Below are 20,833 nucleotides of genomic sequence, written 5' to 3'. Positions count from 1 at the left end.
TTTTAAAACAGCTACGAGCTCAGAGGTAGTAACATTGAAATTATACCCACCGAATCTCGCTTTTAAACCTCTGTCATCATCTCGCGACTCTTGTCTGTTTCGGTCATTTCTGAACCTAGATGAAGAACCAGATTCCCTGTTCCTCGATTTTTGATCATATCGTTGATTATCCTCCTTTGACCGTGAGTCTTTTCTTGCAGGTCCCATATATGGATCGTACCTGTTTTTACCTGATCTTTTCTCGGTTTCTGACCTCCTGGAATTGCTTCTTTCTTCATGATGAAACTGAGGTACGGTATCTTCCTCAATTCGCAACTTCGTACTGTACCTGTTATAAACGTCATTCCAAGTGGTTACAGGGAACTCTCAAAGGCTTTCTTTAAGTCTTCTCGTGGCTTCTGAACTTTTATCATTTAAGTTGCTTGCAAAAGCTATTGCAGCCCAATTATTAGGTACACGGGGTAAAGTCATCCTTTCACGTTGGAATCTATCAACAAAATCTCTGAGCAACTCTGAGTCCCCTTGTTTAATTTTGAAAATGTCTTCCATTCTTTTTTCAACCTTTTGAGCTCCTGAGTGCGCTTTAATAAAAGAATCTGCAAGCTCAGCAAAAGAGTTTATAGAATTTTCAGGTAAAAGAGAATACCGGGTTAATGCACCCTTGGTGAGTGTTTCTCCAAATTTTTTGACCAACACGGATTCGATTTCTTTCTTGGTCAAATCGTTGCCTTTTACACCTGTAGTAAATGCAGTTACGTGATCACGTGGGTCTGTTGTGCCGTCATATTTCGAGATTTCAGGCATTTTGAACTTTTTAGGGATTGGAAGGGGAACAACACTTGGTTTCCAAGGTTGTTGCGAGTACTTATCCACATCCACTCCTTTGATCACAGGAGGAACACCAGGGATTTGCTCGATGCGCTCATTTTGTTCCTTAAGCTGTTTCTGCAAAGTTAGTACTAAATTTTGCAAATGAGAATTACTTGAATTACTTGGTTCTCCTTCCTGTGGCTCACTGGGGGTTCCTCCATTTCCAGAATTGATAAGGCCAGAACGAGGATTCTCCAGTGTGTTGTTATTAGGCGTAGGTGTGGGTGGTGCAACAGGTAATCGACTAACAAGAGTTTGAAGAGTTTTGTTAACCCGTGCATCAATTACTTTCTGTAAAGCGTCATCTACTCTTTCAAAATATTCAGATTGCTCTTGTTCAACAGCCCGAGATTCAGGAGTAGGAGTGCCTTCACGAGATTGACGTGGTGAATTTTGAGGAGAAGAAACCACGTTAATGTTTTGTAAATCACCTTGATTTTGATGGACTTGATGTTCATGGTTTCCCAAGGTATTTTCACTGTTATTGTTGTTGTTGTTGTTCGACATGATGATAAAATGTAATTTAAAGAGAATAGATTATCAGATTCCCGGTAACGGAACCAATTTGTTTAACCAAAAAACTGAATATTTGGTTAAAACTAGAATTTAATAGAGAAATCGGGTTACTGATAATCAAGAAATAAGAGATTTTGTGAACAACAATAAAGCAATGAATAAGAGTATATTTCAGTATAATCGGAATGATATTTCGTCCCCTACAGATGTTGTGACTTTCTCCTTTTATAGTCAATTCTAAGAGAAAGTGTAATACCTTTGTCTTAATGAGGCAATTACGAGCAGTAAATGACATTAAAAGAAACGTTATTCAATCATTCTTATTAAATACAAATTCTCTAACGTATTTGGCATTTAATGTTGAATTTGGACTCTTTTACGCTATCAGATTCATATCTTCAATTCCTTCTGATCTTCGAGCTTTAAATGGCTCGAACAGGTACGAGTCTCGTTTCATCTGGATAGTAGCTCGTGCCTTTAAGTATCTTCTCTCCCGCATCTATTGTTGCTCGTGTCTTCTAACTGTTTGCCATGCTTTGACTATTTGACCGGTCCACGTGTCATGACATGTCATCTTCAATATTTAAATTCAGTTTTTTCCCAATACAATATTTAATGCAGAAGGGATTGTAACAATAATTACCGTCATTTGGCTGACAAAGGTCCATGAGACTTGGACATTTTTGAAAATATAATTACACAGTTGCATTGGCCAAGTATTACACAGCAAAAGCTGCAAGCCTGCAACCAAGGACGACCCTTATTACTCAAAAACCACCTGATATGTGCTTAACAAATAAGTCAAACTTTGAAGGCTAAAGGCACTATATATTAGTCCAAAGATAAACCCAATTATGTTATTCTAAGTTAAATTTGATTCGGAGAACAAGCATGTACATAGAGTGACCCAAATTTCAAGATTAACGTCTTGTTGATCCAAAATAATTTTCTTGTAAAGCTTAGAGGAGGAAAAATTAGCTAGACTTTTTGGAATCGTATGAAAAGATACTGAAGGCTACGAAATTTTTCTTGTTCCTATTCTATAGCATGCAAATTGGCATTTTACATGCTTGCTATGAATATACAAGCAATTTCTTTTGTTATGAACCATTGAACATGCAAGTCAGCTTTAGTAGGTGGAAAAACTAACAATACCAACTACGAAATCTAAACTTTTGACTTACACCGCCGCAAGTCGCAGAATATTTCGGATTCTGCAACGTGCATGCATGCTCCCAAGTCCCAAATATTGTACAACTTCATGCTTCACGTAAGTCAAGTCTAAGAATGATTTACTTGAACTTTGCTACACATAACTCCACTGTTCAAGTTAACATATTATTATAGTCCAAAACACACTCAAAGTTCTACGTAAACAGAATTTGTTTATTAATTCGACGGTCCTTCTTGTTTTCACCTAACATTTAAAACCCTCTGTTTTGCAATTGCAACATGGCATATTACTGAATAACCAAGCATTTGCTTTCGTACATAAATTGGTATATATGTGCAAATAAAAATTAGAACCATCGATAGTTTGATTGTGAAGAGGTTTATGACAAAAATTGCAACTTTGTAATGGCATCTTCGCTTGTACCAGCCAATAATTGGTAGAATGTGTGAATGTAGTAACATTTTGCATACGTGCGTTGCACGTGTATGCTTGGTCCATACGTGCGTTGCATTTTGCAAACTATTATATATATATACTAATTTCTCCATACGTGCGTTGCACGTCTATGCTTGGTCATGTAGTAACATTTTGCAAACTATTATTAATATTATTAAAATAATGCTTTGAATTGATAACTATACATGAAAACATAAAGCTCAAAGTTTTTATAAATAATCAGTGTGGATCATCATGTTATGCCTTATTCGTCGATATCAATATGATTGAATGTAATCTGAACCTATGGAGATGACAACAAAAGTTTATACAGATACACTCATGTAGGGGTGTACATAGGTCGGGTTGGTTCGGGTTTTTCAATTACCAAACCAAACCAATTATGTCGGATTATTAAATCTAAAGACCAAACCAAACCAATAAAATTTGGGTTTCTTAATCTTGGTTTTTCTCGGGTTTCCGGTTTTTTCGGGTTTTTTTTTTTCATAAAGTTTTTATAGCACAAAACATAGAATTTGAGCTCCAAATATTTCTTTAATCCTAGAAGACAGAATATATAAGGTATTTTTTAATAAAATAACATAAATATGAGATGAGTCATGGCATTGTACTAAATATTCAACAAGAAAGACAATAAAATCGCATAAAATAAATATTATTAATAAGCCATAATGAAAACAAACATAATTTAAAATTACTAAGTTGCTAAAATAAGTACGACTAATAAGTACTATTATTTACATGACTAAACACAAAAAGAAAAATAAGTTATGCATTTTATATAAACCATGGAAAAACTAAAAATTATTTTCATTCATAGTACTATTGAATTGAATGTCTTTTATTAGCATTAGTATTGATTTGATTTTGGTTTAGGATTTATTTGAGTTACTATCATTTATGGACTACAAAACTTATTGGAGCATCCAAAAATTATAAGTCCAAGCTTGAAATAATACATTTAAAGATAAAACTATGAAAAAGTTTAAGAAATATATATAAACTACACTATAATAAATATTTTTATGTATTAAACATATTTAAAATTTTTATATTTATAATGTCGGGTTGGTTTGGTTTCGGTTTGACTTTTTTTTTTAGTTAAAACCAAACCAAACCAATTATGGTCGGGTTTTTTCTTTCAACACCAAACCAAATCAAACCAAACTATAGTTAGATTTTTTTTCTCGGTTTGACTCAAAATAGCAGGTTGGTGCGGTTTACCGATTTTATTTGTACACTCCTACACTCATGTATAGATCTTACTTCTTAGAAGATACAAAACTCACATTCATAAAAACAAACGACTCAATTCGCTCCTACTAATAAATAATTAAAACAAATAATGGTTCCAGAAAAAATGACTACATGTATATGTAAGTGTATTTTAACTTCCAAGTCATGAATATATAAATGTAAGTTATTGTAATGACCCGACCGGTCGTTTTGAACTTTTGCTCTTTGATCGCCAGTTCTCAGGCATGACTTGCCCCGTGTTATGTATTATGACTAATGTAGATCGTTGGTTTTGGTTTTCAGGAAGATTTGGAATGAATTTGAAAGAACAGTTTCAGTTGAAAGCTTTGAATTTGAAAGGCTTGACCGATAGTTGACTTATTGGTATATGAGCTCGGATCGAAATTTTTATGATTTGGTTAGCTTCGTTAGATGATTTGTGACTTAGGAGTGTGATCGGAAGTGATTTTGGAGGTCCGGTGTAGAATTAGGCTTGAATCGACGAAGTTAGTATTTTGGCGAATTCCGGTTGATAGGTGAGATTTTGATCCGAGGGTCGGAATGGAATTCCGAGAGTTGCTGTAGCTTCTTTATGTCATTTGGGATGTGTGTGCAAAATTTCAGGTCATTCGGACATCGTTTGGTCGAGTTTTTGATCGAAAGTGTATTTCGGAAGTTTTAGAAGAACTTAGGCTTGAATTCGAGGCAATTTGATGGTTTTAGTGTTGTTTGAGGTGTTTTGATGATTAGAACGAGTTTGGGTGATGTTTTAGGATGGGTTGGCACTTTTAGTTGAGGTCCCGGGGGCCTCGGGGTGATTTCGGATGGCTATCGGGATGAGTTTTGGACTTGTGCAAATTGCAGGCCTGCTGCTTCTAGTATTTCCGCTTTTCCGGAAAAGGAACCGCAGAAGCGGTCTCGCAGGTGCGGAGCGATTTTCGTGAGGGCTTGGCAGGACCGTAGATGCGGAGTGGGGACTGCATCTGCGGAGTCGCAGATGCGACTTTTGGACCGCAGAAGCGGTATATGGGGCCTTGGTGATTTCCGCAGGAGCGGCCATTTGACCGCAGAAGCGGATCATGGACATAAGTGAATTTTCGCAGAAGCGGATATTGACCGCAAAAGCGGAAGTCGCAGAAGCGACAATATGACCGAAGATGCGGTAATGACTGGGCAGAATATTTAAGTGGTCTTCTTCGCGAATTTTTGAGGGTTTCTCATTTCTAACTTCGGACTTGGAGAATTGTGGGTGATTTTGAAGAGGGATTTCAAGGAGCTTTGATAAGGTATGGATTCTTGGACTTAAAACACGATTTTATGGTGTTAATACATGGATTTGGACTGAAAATCTAAGAAAATTATGGGCAAAAATGGTGGTTTAGGGCTTGAAACTTAAGAGAGCAAAAATTGGGATTTGTGGGGTCATTTGGACTCCGATTTTGGTATTCTTTATATGTATAGACTCGTGGCGAGATAAGGAACCCGTTGTTGTAAAATTTTCTGAATTTCGAGAAGTGGGCCCGGGGCTCGGATTTTGCCAATTTCGGGATTTTTAATATTTTTCGATTGTTTTCAATTGGGTATTGTTCCTTTGGCATGTTGTGATGTATTCGCTCTGATTTTGGATAGATTCGACGCGCGTGGAGGCCGGTTTGAGGGGCAAAGGCGTCGCGAGCTAGAGAATTCGCCGGTTCGAAGTGAGTAATGATTGTAAATAATATCCTGAGGGTTTGAAACCCCGGATTGCACACCGTAGTGCTATATTGAGGTGACTTGCACGCCGGATAGCGAGCGTGGGTAGAGCACCGTTGAGGGATTGTGACTTGGTCCGTCCCGATTGATGATTTTACCGCATATTTTGACTGAAACTTATTTGTATTGTCATGATGTGGACTGATTGCCATATTTGGGCTTCGTACCAATTATTTGAACCATTCGGGGATTTTATCACTATTTCCTCACTGTTTTGACGTGTTATTTGAACTCAGTCCTGTTGATATTTCCTGTTTTACAAGCTCAGCCAATTTTTACTCAGATTTGAAACTTAAATGATATTTCTAATGATATTTCGGGCTGAGAACTACTGTTTTACAAATGCCTGATGGGCTTGTGATGATTTTTCGGACTGAGTGAGGTCGAGGGCCATATGTGAGGATATGCTGAGTGATATGAGGCCGAGGGCCTGAGATACTTTATGTGCCACGAGGTGGCTTGAGTGACGTGAGGAGGCTTTCAGGCCTTATGAGTGATGTGAGGAGGCTTTCAGGCCTTATGAGTGGTGTGAGGAGGCTTTCAGGCCTTAATAGTGATGTGAGGAGGCTTTCAGGCCTTGTGAGTGATGTGAGGAGGCTTTCAGGCCTCGTGTGTGATGTGAGAAGGCTTTCAGGCCTTATTTTATATGCCACGAGGTGGCTGATATTGCGCTTGGGCCGTAAGGGGCCCCTCCCGGAGTCTGCACACCCCCAGTGAGCGCCGTCGACGATATATGGATCGGGCTGCACGCCGCAGCGAGTTGTGGATCGGGCTGTACCCCGCAGCGGTTACTATATGATACTGTTCTGAGAGTGATCTGAGAGAGAGAGCCCGAGGGGCTGAAAGTGTTTCTGGGAGTGAGCCCGAGGGGCTGATACTGTTTTGAGATATTGCCCAAGGGGCGAACTTTTATGTGCTCATCTTGCATATTTACTTACCTTTTTACCTATTATACTGTGATAGTTGTGCCCGAGGGGCGAATTTTTCTGTGCTTATCAGCATTAACTGTTTTGAAATCGTTTCGTAACCGTTGAAAAGATCATTTTCAAAAGAGATTTAAACTGAGCCAATATATTTCTAAAGATTTCACAGCTTCACTGTTTCTCAAAGGGTTGTACCCTGCTTCTATACAGCATGTTGGTTGCTTTACGTGATTTCTTACTGCTCAGTTGTTATTTACCTTTATTACTCACTGAGTTGGAGTACTCACTTTACTCCCTGCACCTCGTGTGCAGTTGCAGGTATTTATTCATCCGGTAGCGGGTATTGGCTGTTTGGAGTCAGAGCTGTAGTAGTTTAGCGAGGTGACTGCCAGCGTTCGCAGCATCGTTTCTTTCTATGTTATTCATTATTCCTGTTCAGTGTATTACTAGACTTGTAAATGTAATTACATTCTTATAGATGCTCGTGACTTGTGACACCCCGGTTAGGGCCATGGTGGGTTGTATTTCCGCTAATTAATACTATTAAGTCATATTTAAGCTGTTTATTTATGTTTAACTATTTTTGAAAAGACGAGTTGGGATAGTTGGCTGGCCTCGTCTTCACGAGAGGCGCCATCACGACCAGTGCGGGATTTGGGTCGTGACAGTTATTTTCTTTTAAGTATTTGTAAAACTTGCTTCCTACCAATTGATTCAGTCAGTACATGTATATTGTTGTTGAACTTTAGTATTCCCACTCAATCACCAAAATAATACTATTTTCGTAGTTGCATTTTCCACAATTTGTAGCTTCTACCTTTACCATATGGAATATATGCCGCAGACATCTTTATATGTAATCAAATGCTAGAAAATTGCATAAATAATCAACAAATTAAAAATAAGTTCATGAGAAAAATAATAATTTTAGTTCAATAAAAATTAACTTTTATATGTTCTATTTCTCAGAAATTATTTATCAATAACTTTCCATTTATTATAATGTTCTTTCCATAAGCAATTTTTACGAGGTAAAATCTTTTTTTTTTGATTAAACAGATTTTTCATTTCATCAAAAATTGTCTTTACAAAACCAGGTTGATGCTGACCACCAGCCTCCTAATTACAATTACAAATTAAACTATACTAATTAAATTTTCATGCAGATTACAACTAGTCTATGGATACTCATTCAATCCTTGCAATACTTGCTGCCATTTATTTTTTGATCTTCCTTGTACGTGCATGTGTATTGCAATTTCTCTACAAATCACATCAGCCTCATATCTACCATTGCTGAATCTGATGGAGTTCCTTTCTCGCCAGATACATTACACTACCATGGCAAAAGCTGAAGTAGTAATAGCTGCCATTCCAGTTTTCCTCTTAGCTAGGTTGCTTATCCAGTCTATCTCAGTCTGCCAGCTGCCTATTCTCCTTGTATGTCCCAGCCATTTGAGTATTCTATCCCATATTTTGCTGGTACATGAGCACTCAAAAAATAGATGACTAAATATTTCCATGCACTTAGCACAAAAAGCACAATCCAATGATACTTGGATACCAAACTTCTGCAATCTATCCACAGTGGCTAACATCTGGTGAATTACCAGCCATAAATGAAAATTGAACCTTGGATGGATCTGTGGATGCATATGTATGCTCTCCAGCCAACCTTTGGGAATTGGGGTAGCAGCTGAATATATGCTCTTTGAATTTGAAGTCTGCCCTGCTTCTCCATATCTGTTAATCCTGCATTAAGGCTGGTTTGCATTGTACTCATCTGTATCAAATCTTGTTTTGCATCTATAATCTTCCTGACCACCCAAGATGCTGTCTTAGGTGTGACCATTATGTCAACTTTCCTTTATTTTATGTAGTAGCAATGAGCCCATTTGATCCATAATGCATCCTTTTTCTTTGTCAGTGCTCATAGTTGTTTCAGGATTGCTGCTTTATTCCATAGACCTATGTTGATAATGTTTAATCCCCTAGCTGCTTTTGGTTGCCATACCTTGTCCCAAGCTATCAGTGCTTTCCTAGATGTAGCACTTGAGCCAGTCCATTATGTTCTGCAAATTGTTTCAATCATCTTCATAATTTTCTTGGGCAGTAACAATCAACTCAAAAGGTCAAATACTAAATCATTATAATCCTGAAAATGAAAACACTTCTGTGTGACTTGGATTGTTGTATAATCTCTAAACCTTATCGAACTAATTTATATTTTTATCTTTCAGTCAGATGCATATTTGTACGTAGTCAGTTGTGCAAACAAATAATGCAGATAACCTATTAGAAGAGTACAAAAGGTTTTACATTGGATGCAAAGCAATAAATAGTATTTTAACTAAATGTAAATTTTTAATATTTTTCTTAATTTATTCAGTTGTTGTGAACTTAAAAATCAGTGCTTAACAATTGCAACCATAAATGAGAAAAATGAAACCAATAACCTATAGAATGACACACTTAATGACAGGAAGTGCTTACATAATTTAATTTTCATAAGAAAAGAAGGACAACAATATGCAATGCCAAAAGATGGCATCCTTTTTGTCTTTTTTTTTTCATTGACTTATGATTCTTTGTCTTCGTTTTTCAATCTTCTTTATCCTTCATAAAAATAATATTAAATAAGGAACAGGTAAAATAAGTTATTATACCAAACCAAAAATAGTTGGCTTTAGTTGCAAAAAGAGAGAAATGCAAATGTTAATTCATTTGACACTGTTATCCCATTTTCTGTACCCTAACTATTAACAAAAAAGGTGTGAGGACAAACAACATGTTATAGATTTTTCTTGATATTAAAGTCGTTTCATCTTGTGAAAGTTCATGTTATGTTAGAAAGTCATTTTTTCGTGGTTATTTTCTGCATAAAGATTTAATCTACCTTTTTGTAGGTTTAGTCGCATGAATAAAGACGGGTCACTATTGCATTGTTTTTGTGAAGAGGTCAGCGTAGATACTTGGGAAACCCAAAAAAAAGTTATAACTTACATAAGTCTTTGAAAAATTGATTATTCAAAATATATATGGGCGACACCGTGACGGTCACGATTTTAGAAGGCAACAGTATATCAAGAATTAGTAACATAGGGAGCAAAATTGAAAAACATGTTTTAGAGACGTATACTTCAACTTTCTTTCAGAGAAAAGGAAGAAAACGTAAGCAATGAAATTTCTATTACACCGAGCGCTTCCTTCGGAGCAGAGCCGGCGTCCCGGGGGGTCTCTCCACAACGATCTCCTGAGTCTGAGGGAGGTCGGCCTCACGAATCTCCCCCTCGGCCGTCGCCTGCTCACCGGGAGTGGTCGATCAATGGGCCACAAAAATACCGTCTGCTTTGGACTCATCCTTGAGCCGAAGAAACGAATTCGAGTCCGATGCTCGGGAACCGGAGCTCTTCTTTGGCTTACGGGCCACTCTTTTCTTTGGCTTCGCCTCAGAGCTCAGGGAGCCCGAAGCCTTCTTTTTCTTCTTTTTCTTTTCCTCTGTGGCAGCCCCGAGCTGTCCCGTAGTGGAGGGATCAACGAACAAGGACACGTCTTGTCCCCTTCTAAAGGCCTAAGTTCGGTGGTCTTAGGCAAACCTACAAAAAAGGGGGGGGGAAAGTCAGTATGATGAAAGTTAGAAGCATGGTATTAACTATTCACAGAAAGANGCGGAGGGGGGAGGGGGGAAGAAAAGGCAGTATGATGTAAGTGAAAAAGCATGGTATTAACTATTATGAAAGACCTTACCATGAGAACGAGCCTCCGATCGGCCCTTCGAAAGCTTGCGCAATGCGTGCTCGGAATACGTCATCTGTGTCCCGATGCCCTCGATCCACTCCTTTAGCCGGGGAACCGCATTTGGGAACCCGGGCAACAGTTGCACAACCACAAGTGTGGATGAGAAAAAAGAAAATAAAGAAAAAATTGACGCTTAAGGAGAGACTGTACTTAAGATGCATTCCACTTCTCAAGGAATGTCATGAAATCGGGAAGGATCAAGTCTTCGGTTTTCACCCGAACGAAGCATCCCTGCCAGCCCCGGTCTCGGTCTTCATCAATGCTCGAAAAAGGGGCTTTGCTGGCCCGACGAGTAAGCTTTATTAGCCCCCTCGGAAACTTCAGGGACTGTATAAACGAAGTAGATGATCGATGGTGAACCGAATCACGATCTTCCATGGGGACTGGTGGATTTGCCCGAGCCACACTTAGTACCTCTTGCAAAAATCCAATACAACTGGGTCCAACAGGCCCAGTGTGAAGAGGTAAGTGTAAACACGTAATTACCCCGACACGTGAGTAGTAATGGCATTCTCGGGCCCGGGGACTACTACGTCCTAATCTACCAATTACAGTCCTTTTAGACCACGGGAAGGACGTCTTCGGTCACGGAGCATATGTACCTTGATGCTCCTTCATTGTAACGACCCGACTGGTTGTTTTGCTTTCTAGAATCCCGTTCCCTTAAATAAGACCTCCCGTAGAGTTTGGGTTGAAATCGAAACACTTGGTTCCTTAAGGTTGGCTTAAAAGGCCAAGTTTGACTTCGGTCAACATTTTTAGTAAACGGACCCGGATTCGTATTTTGACGGTCCCGGAGTGTCCGTAATAAAATATGAGACTTGGGCGTATGCCCGGAAGCGAATTTCGAGGTCCCTAGTCCGATTAATGAATTTTTGTTAAAAATTGTTAAACTGAAAATCTAAGGATTTAAAGAAATTGAATAATATTTGATCATGATGGTATCGGGCCCGTATGTTGGTTCCGGAGGCCGGTACAGGTCCAATATAATAATTAAGTCACGTTTGTGAAATTTGGTGAGAACCGGGACTGATTTGACGTGATTCGGACGTCCGGTTGTAAAAATAGGAATTTTAAATGTTCTTAAGGACTTCATGTGTTTTGGTGTTAAATCCATAGTTTTTGATGTTATTTCGGCGATTTGGTCGCTCGAGCAAGTTTGTACGATGTTGTTGGACTTGTGTGAGTATTCGAAGTGGAGCCCTGAGGGCTCGGGTGAGTTTCGGACGTGGGTTGGGAGTGAAAAATACCCCAGTTTTCTGGTGTTTCTCGGCAGAGTTGCAGGTCTCGCAAATGCGAGGAAATGTTCGTATTTGCGAAGAAGGCTTCGCATTTGCGATGAAGCCTGGGCTGGGGTAGTGGTCGCATTTGCGACATTTTATTCGCATTTGCGAACCCAGCAGGGTCCGTATTTGCGACCCTTCCTTCGCATTGCGATCATGGCAGGGGTCGACCAAGTTCGCAATTGCGATGTTTTTGTCGCAGTTGCGACCTTCGCATTTGCAAACCTGATGTAGCAAATGCGACATCAGAGACCTGGACACAGCTTTTAAAAACGGGACTTAGGCTATTTATTTTATTTCACTTCTACACTTGGGCGATTCGGGAGCTTCCAAAGAGGGGATTTCAACCTAGCATTGTGAGGTAAGTTATTTCCACTTAATGTGAGTTTAATACTTGGGTTTGGGGTAGATTAACATGTAAAAATTGTGGAAATTTAGGGATTTTGTAGAAAAACCTAGAAATTTAGATTTTTGGATTTTGACCACGATTTTGGGCATGGAATTGAGAATAAATTATATATTAGAGTTTGTGAGGTCATGGGTAAACTTTATCTTCGAAAAATTTCGGAATCCTGGCACGTGGACCCGGGGGCAATTTTGTCAACTTTTCGATTGGGGTTAGAAATTTTTATAAATTAGATTATAATGAGTAATTGAACACATATTAATGGGTTACATATTTATTGGCTAGTTTTTGAGCATTTTTTTGCATCGAATTGAGTCTTCGGAAGGGCGTGGAATGCCGGTTATGGAACTTCGGAGCGAGTGAGTCTCCTTTTTAACCTTGTAAGAGGGAATTGTCCCCATAGGTGAACTAATTGGATATGTGTTGCTATTTGTGGGGGCTACGTATGCATGAGGTGACGAGAGTCCGTGCGTAGCTACTATTATGCTTATGTCCGGGTAGTCTAGGACCCAAAAACATGCTTTACTTGTAATACTTGTAACCTTATTGATAGTTTAAATTGCTTAAATCATATCGAAGTGGCAAATGACTTTCTAAAAGAGTTAAACTTCATTTTCTTGACTTGTAAAAGAGAAATTTACACCCCCTTGAATAATTGTTTCCCTGATAATGTCTTGATTGGATGTTTAAATATGTGTTTCTATGTGTACCTGCGTCGCATGTATGATTCGCGAGCAGGGTGATTGTTTATTTATATTTGACCGCGTCGCATGTATGATTCGCGAGCGGAGTAATAGATGCATATATGGTTCGCGCCAATCGACCCTCTGGCAGTGCACAGTTTAATTATTGTTGGATCGGGCCGTGCAACCTCGGTATGGTTTGCGCATGCTTGTATTGCTTGCCTTGATATTTATAAATGAGGACATTGCTTTCCCGGATTGAGAATAAATGTATAAATGATGAAAACGGATTTGGAAATTTCCCTATGAATAAAAGAATTGTTTACTTGCTCCATTCTATTGAGTTATAGCCATGTTTATAGAAATTCTTGATTTATTGTACAATTGGTATTTTATTATTGGACCACTACTAAGTGTCGAAGTCGACCTCTCATCTCTACTTCTTCGAGATTAGGCGGGATACTTACTGAGTACACGTTGTTTTCGTACTCATGCTGCACTTGCTGTGCATTTTTGTTGCACAGGCACATGTACCTCTAGTGGCCTAATGAGCGTAGCAGCATGGATGATATGGAGACTTAGGTGAGCTGCATTCCTCGAGGCGACCCGCAGCCAACATAGTCTCTTTCAGTGTGTTGTATTTACTTTCTGTCCAAATTTGTATTCCGAACAGTTATTGTACTTTATTTGATTTCCTAGTGATTGCTCATGCACTTGTGACACCGAGTTCTGGGATGATTATGGGATTATTTAATATTAACTTTGTTAAAGACACCAATATTTATTTAGCGAGATTCATTACTTATTGTTTAATGTCTAAAGGAAACGAGTTCAAAAATACTAAAACAAGAAATTACTAGTAAATTGGTGTTGGCTTGCCTGACAATGGTGTCCGGCGCCATCACGACCTTTAATGGATTTTGGGTCGTGACAACACGGTATCAGAGGACTAGGTTCCCTTAGGTCTCACGAGTCATGAGCAAGTCTAGTAGAGTCTCGTGGATCAATGCAGAGACGTCTGTACTTATCTTCGAGAGGCTACAGGGCTGTTAGGAGCACTTCCCTTCTTGATTCCTCATCGTGCGATTTGATTCCCTTTGAGGCTTATGCCTTCATTTCCTTTCCATTCAATCTTATGCGACGCCAAGCGCTAGTTATGAATCAGCGAGTGAGTAATTGTAATGGTACTAAGAATGTGGTGCGGGATGTTTCTCCCTGTGTGGTTGTTTGAGCTATTGTCGTCGCCTTGTGGAAGGATATTCTGTCATTTCAGCTCAGTAGCTGTACTTCTGAGGGCTCTGAGGCTAGGCACAAGTAGCCATGATGCTTATGAACGGTTGTCGCGCAGTATCATGTGATGGTAGGATGCTTGCCTACGTGTCGGGGCAGCGAATGACTTGAAGGGAGGTTTACTCAGTACATGATTCAGAGATTCAGTACTTTATTCCCGGCGGAGGAAAGGCAATCGGGCTAAGAATGTTCAGATTTGGGTTGATGGAGTAACGAGACTTGGCATTTGCAAGCGTGGTGGAATTTTCATCTGTGACGAGGTGCCGTTGTCCTTGTTGAATGTGCTAAGTTCGCCGGTGTTGTGATATTCTACAATTCGCCTTTGGGGCAGGATATTGTGAGATAGCAATGGAGAAGCGGCTGTCAAAGACCGCGGGGTGCGGTGGTTCAGGATTGAACGATGTTTCTAATGTCGATGGCTCGAGAAGAGGTGATCTTCGGGAAGGCTTAAAGTTAGCAATGGTATATTAGTTCAAGAGCCACTGAGTTAGATTTTGATCTAAGGCATCAGCTGAGCAGCAAAGGACGAGGAAGAACATGTGGAAAGTGTCATGCGGTGGTTAAACTTCTAGAAGGCCAGGTGTAAGGAGTAGAAGTCGAATGGTTTCTTAAAGAAGTGAGTTTGCCCAAAGTGGGAGAGTGGTAGAGTATCAAATGGGATCAGTGGCAGGATGACTACACCCCTTTTGAGGAAAGTTTGGAGTGATTTGGGAATTTTAGTGGACGATGATTGGGTCTACGGGCTTAATTTGAAATATTGGCTAGTGCACGGCGGGAGATTTGATACAACAGAAAGGAGTTGCTTGATATGAAGAAGGATATAACACGACTTCGAATCGAAAGATATTGTCGTGTACTTAATGGATGTCCATAAGAAGAGAACGGACTAGTGTAGCTGGTGAATGAGCACGACCTCAAGATGGGTTACGGATGTCACGGTTATTGTACCCCGTGCAATGTCGTTGGGAGATGTCGGCATGTAATTCCCACAAGTGGGTTATCTCCTGTGAGCAGATCAGCGGTCGCGTGGTTAGCGAAGCTTCTGCGAGGGGTTCTACGAGCTATACGGTAAAGAGATCGGTCATGTGGTGGTGAATGATTCAGAGTATTCATAAAGGGTTTTACAGAAAGGATTCGGGGAATTTGGCGGGTTGGTTGTGCTAGATCATGTCCACAATGAAGAATTAATCTTGTTGGGTTCTGGAGTTGTGTAATGGTGGCTTCAAGCTAAGTGGGAGAGTCCCACCCCCTACAATTGGGTTGCATGGTTATCTACTTGTGAGGTTTCGGGTTCTCGGCGTATTGGTAAGTTATTTCGGCTAAGGGAAAAGAACGGTAATTCGAGCAGAGGAATTGGTAAAGGTGTGCTATAGTTGGCCTTGTTGGCTCATGTTCAGGCTTCGTGAAGACTCGGGATTTGTGTCTCGTACGGGGGTGATTTACAAGGAAGTGATTCAATCGGGTGCTTCATGGAGATGGGTGTTCATGTGCCAGGGGAGCCTTGGAGTTGATTATATTCGGGGTCAAGCCAGAGTGGGTGACTCTCAACAGCGGTCTTAGTGGATTCAAATGTTAAAAATACGGTGCCTAAGGATTCAAGCCCGCAGTATAGTTAAAGATCGAGCTTTTGTAGCGGCTTATGATAAGAGGCTCGGGATGTTCTATGATACTTTCGGCTTGCGCTGTAGCAGTTGGAGGAAAGAGAGAAGATGACTTTGGATTCGTAGAGGAATTGTCAAAATGGGTGTATCAGTTGAAGATGCGAATGTGCGTGCAAGGAGGGTATGAAACGGTTCATGAGTTTGGAGACAATGTGGTCTCATGGAATGGGGTCACTCAAGATGAGTGCGGATTTAGGTTGGTGATGTAAGGAATGGAGCTAATATTTACTCTGAGACAAGATAAGGATGAATCAAAAGAAGTTAGATTGGTTATCCATGGTTGAATTGGTATAGTGGTGGCGGTAATCAGTTCCTTCAGCGTGATTAAGTTGTGCATGTGATTTGTGGTGGTGCGTGCGAGGCTCGACGGCCGCCGTAATTGATTTTAGTTGGAAGTATTCAAGTATTATGGCCTGTATGTGTAGGTCGATCCCGGAAGGGTTATGGTGGTTCAGACCACTACTTGAGGATTTGAATGTTCCACGGTTATGAGAAGTTATTTGCGTGTTGCTATGGTTCTCTTGGAATGAGTTAAGTAAAAGGTCCTGTATAATGAAATGTATACTCTATTAGTGGTTTAAGAGTTATGATGAAATTCTATTACTGCGCATATTGGCATGTTAGGTGCACTGAGCGGCATGAAAATTGAAAGTGAGGAACCGAGGGTGCCGTTCGGTGTTGACGAGGATGTCACAAGCTCGGAGGAGCAGGAAAGGGATTTGAATGTTAGAGTAAGCTGGTATTGTCTTCAGCGTCACCTGAGATTAGTGTTTTGTGAAAGAGGCTGCAACCTGGTTATGGATTCTTGTTATGCTTTACAACGTTAGTGCTGCCGGTGGTATGGATGTGCAGACCTGTTATCTGGTGCGGAAGGTCGTGGGAGCGTGTCTCACGGAGAGATTGTATGAGTGTGACATGTAGTCACTTGATTGATCGAAAATTTGAACCAAGTATGGAGATTGTGGTAATGTCACTAATTTGAGAATTTATGCCTGAAGGGCACTCGGTTTATTGGGTTGTGGACCGTGGAGGTTTACTCCGATTATGATGGTTGTTCTTGTGAGTTATAGAAAAAGGGGTAATTGCTGGACCCTTGGAAGGTTATTTGTCTAGTGCGGTACGATCAGAATCGACTTGAGGTCTATGGATGTATTTAAGCATGAAGGTGGGCCTTATATCGAGCCGGATGTGTTCATTTCAGCAAAGCGCTCCTTATGGAGAAGTATTCGGACGTGGGATGTTATTTCGTCGTCAGCTATTTCATGTATTTCTATGTTGGGCCGTGTGAGTTGCGAAACGGCTTGATGAATTTCTTATGTATTGAGGTTCTGCGTAGCGATGGTGTTATGTGAGCAGGATGGCTCTTGTGATCCAGATTATATATATCACCTCAGTGGTGCTTGAGTTTTGTAGCTTATAGCGCTATCTGTCGCCCCAGGGATGGTATTATGCACTTAGCGTGCCTGTGGCCGATATTCGGTATTTAGTAATAATGAGCAATTTAGCTTGGTGTGTTTCTCCTTGTGTGAGTTCAATGTTTGGATCGGGTTGCGCGCCGCAACAGTACGATGTTGAGTACAGTTCCCTATATCTGTTTTGTGTGTTTTGTTTCCCATTTTCTGAGGTAAGTTAATTTTAGCTGCGTGAGTTGAGTAGTCCCTTCCACAGTTCGTTTTCTTTATGAATCACGTTCGAGCTTGCAGCCTATTGGCACGTTATGGCATCATATGGGACTTTTGATCATGACCGGGTGGCTTAATACCTGAGCAGTTTGTACTGGGTGTGACGAGATTATTGGATCTAGGATCAGTGCAGTCGGATTATATGAAGTATATTAAAGAGCAAAGATCATTGTTTGGTGCAGAATGAGGTAATGGTTCTTGTCAGAAGTATAGACTTAACGATTTGTTGACTTGGCAGTTGGTTATAAATTTCTACACATCTCTTCCGTCGTGGCGGTACTGCGAGAGTTGGAATGAGACTTATATATATCATGAGGTACGTTATGAGCATCATATTCAGGGAATGTTGGTTATTATGATCAGAGAATGTTATTATGGTCCTGTGAATGATGTGGTGCATGGTGAGAATTCAGCAAAGGTATGCAGTCATGATCTGGTACCTCGTGAAGTGATTGATACGGTGTTCATATATTGGGAAGCAGGCCTGGCGGAGAATTCCGGATGATGGAATTGGGCTCTAAGCTTATTTGCTTGAATAAAAGGAAATATCTTCAGAATCGGTCGAGCTAATGCGCCCAACTGGGTTGCTGAAGCACGGGCAGGTGCACGAGGTGTTAAACAGTGATTTCGGACAACTCCAGCGCAGTTCTTAGCACGTTCGAGGACGAACGTATGTTTAAGTGGGAGAGAATGTAACGACCCGACTAGTCGTTTTGCTTTCTAGAATCCTGTTCTCCTAAATAAGACCTCCCGTACTTGCTTTAACTGATTTATGACTTGCGAGGATGGCTGGTCCGGGATTTGGAAGAGTTTGGGTTGAAATCGGAACACTTGGTTCCTTAAGGTTGGCTTAAAAGGCCAAGTTTGACTTCGATCAATATTTTTAGTAAACGGACCCGGATTCGTGTTTTGACGGTCCCGGAGGGTCGGTAGTAAAATATGGGACTTGGGCATATGCCCGAAACCGAATTCCGAGGTCCCTAGCCCGAGTAATGAGTTTTTGTTAAAAATTGTTAAACTGAAAATCTAAGGATTTAAAGAAATTGAATAATGTTTGATCATGATGGCATCGGGCCCGTATGTTGGTTCCGGAGCCTGGTACAGGTCCAATATAACATTTAAGTCATGTCTGTGAAATTTGGTGAGAACCGGACTGATTTGACGTGATTCGGACGTCCGGTTGTAAAAATAGGAATTTTAAATGGTCTTAAGGATTTCATGCGTTTTGGTGTTAAATCCGTAGTTTTAGATGTTATTTCGGCGATTTGATCGCTCGAGCAAGTTTGTACGATGTTGTTGGACTTGTGTGAGTATTCAAAGTGGAGCCCCGAGGGCTCGGGTCAGTTTCGGACGTGGGTTGGGAGTGAAAAACACCCCAGTTTTCTGGTGTTTCTGGGCAGAGTTGTAGGTCTCACAAATGCGAGGAAATGTTTGCATTTGCGATCCTCGCATTTGCGATGAAGCCTGGGCTAGTGCAGTGGTCGCATTTGCGACATTTTGTTCGCATTTCCGAACCCATCAGGGTCCGCATTTGCGACCCTTCCATCGCGTTTGCGATCATGGAAGGGGTCGACCAAGTTCGCAATTGCGTCGCAATTGCGACCTTCACATTTGCGAACCTGATGTTGCAAATGCGACATCAGAGACCTCGACACAGCTTTTAAAAATGAGACTTAGGCCATTTATTTCCTTTCACTTCTACACTTGGGTGATTTGGGAGCTTCCAAAGAGGGGATTTCAACCTAGCATTGTGAGGTAAGTTATTTTTACTTAATGTGAGTTTAATACTTGGGTTTGGGGTAGATTAACATGTAAAAATTGTGGAAATTTAGGGATTTTGAAGGAAAACCTAGAAATTTAGATGTTTGGATTTTGACCACGATTTTGGGCATGGAATTGAGAATAAATTATATATTTGAGTTTGTGAGGTCATGGGTAAACTTTATCTTCGAAAAATTTCGGAATCCGGGCACGTGGGCCCAAGGGCAATTTTGTTAACTTTTCGATCGGGGTTAGGAATTGTTATAAATTGGATTATAATGAGTAATTGAACACATATTAATGGGTTTACATAATTATTGGCTAGTTTTGGAGCATTTTTTTGCATCTAATTGAGTCTTCGGAAGGACGTGGAATGCCGATTATGGAACTTCGGAGCGAGGCGTGTCTCCTTTCTAATCTTGTATGAGGGAATTGTCCCCATAGGTGAACTAATTGGATATGTGTTGCTATTTTTGGGGGCTACGTACGCACGAGGTGATGAGAGTCCGTGCGTAGCTACTATTATTCTTATGTTCGGGTAGTCTAGGACCCAAAAGCATGTTTTACTTGTAATACTTGTAACCTTATTGATAGTTTAAATTGCTTAAATCATATCGAAGTGGCAAATGACTTTCTAAAAGAGTTAAACTTCATTTTCTTGACTTGTAAAAGAGAAATTTACACCCCCTTGAATAATTGTTTCCCTGATGAAGTCTTGATTGGCTGTTTAAATGTGTGTTTCTATGTGTAGCTGCGTCGAATGTATGATTCGTGAGCAGGGTGATTGTCTATTTATATTTGACCGCGTCACATGTATGATTCGCGAGAGGGGTAATAGATGAATCTATGGTTCGCGCTATTCGACCCTCTGCAGTGCACAATTTAAATATTGTTGGATCGGGCCGTGCGACCTCGCCATGATTTGTGCATGCTTGTATTGCTTGTCTTGATATTTATAAATGAGGACATTGCTTTCCCGGATTGAGAATAAATGTATAAACGATGAAAACGGATTTGGAAATTTGCCTATGAATAAAAGAATTTTTTACTTGCTCCATTCTATTGAGTTATAGCCATGTTTATAAAATCCTTGATTTATTGTACAATCGGTATTTTATTATTGGACCACTAGTAAGTGTCGAAGTCGACCTCTCGTCTCTACTTCTTCGAGATTAGGCGGGATACTTACTGAGTACACGTTATTTTCGTACTCATGCTACACTTGCTGTGCATTTTTGTTGCACAGGCACATGTACCTCTAGCGGCCTAATGGGCGTAGCAGCATGGATGATATGGAGACTTAGGTGAGCTGCATTCCTCGAGGCGACCCGCAGCCAGCATA

Source organism: Nicotiana attenuata, unplaced genomic scaffold, assembly GCF_001879085.1.
Source record: "Nicotiana attenuata strain UT unplaced genomic scaffold, NIATTr2, whole genome shotgun sequence".
Taxonomy (NCBI): Eukaryota; Viridiplantae; Streptophyta; class Magnoliopsida; order Solanales; family Solanaceae; genus Nicotiana; species Nicotiana attenuata.
Note: the sequence above shows the minus strand (reverse complement) of the source record.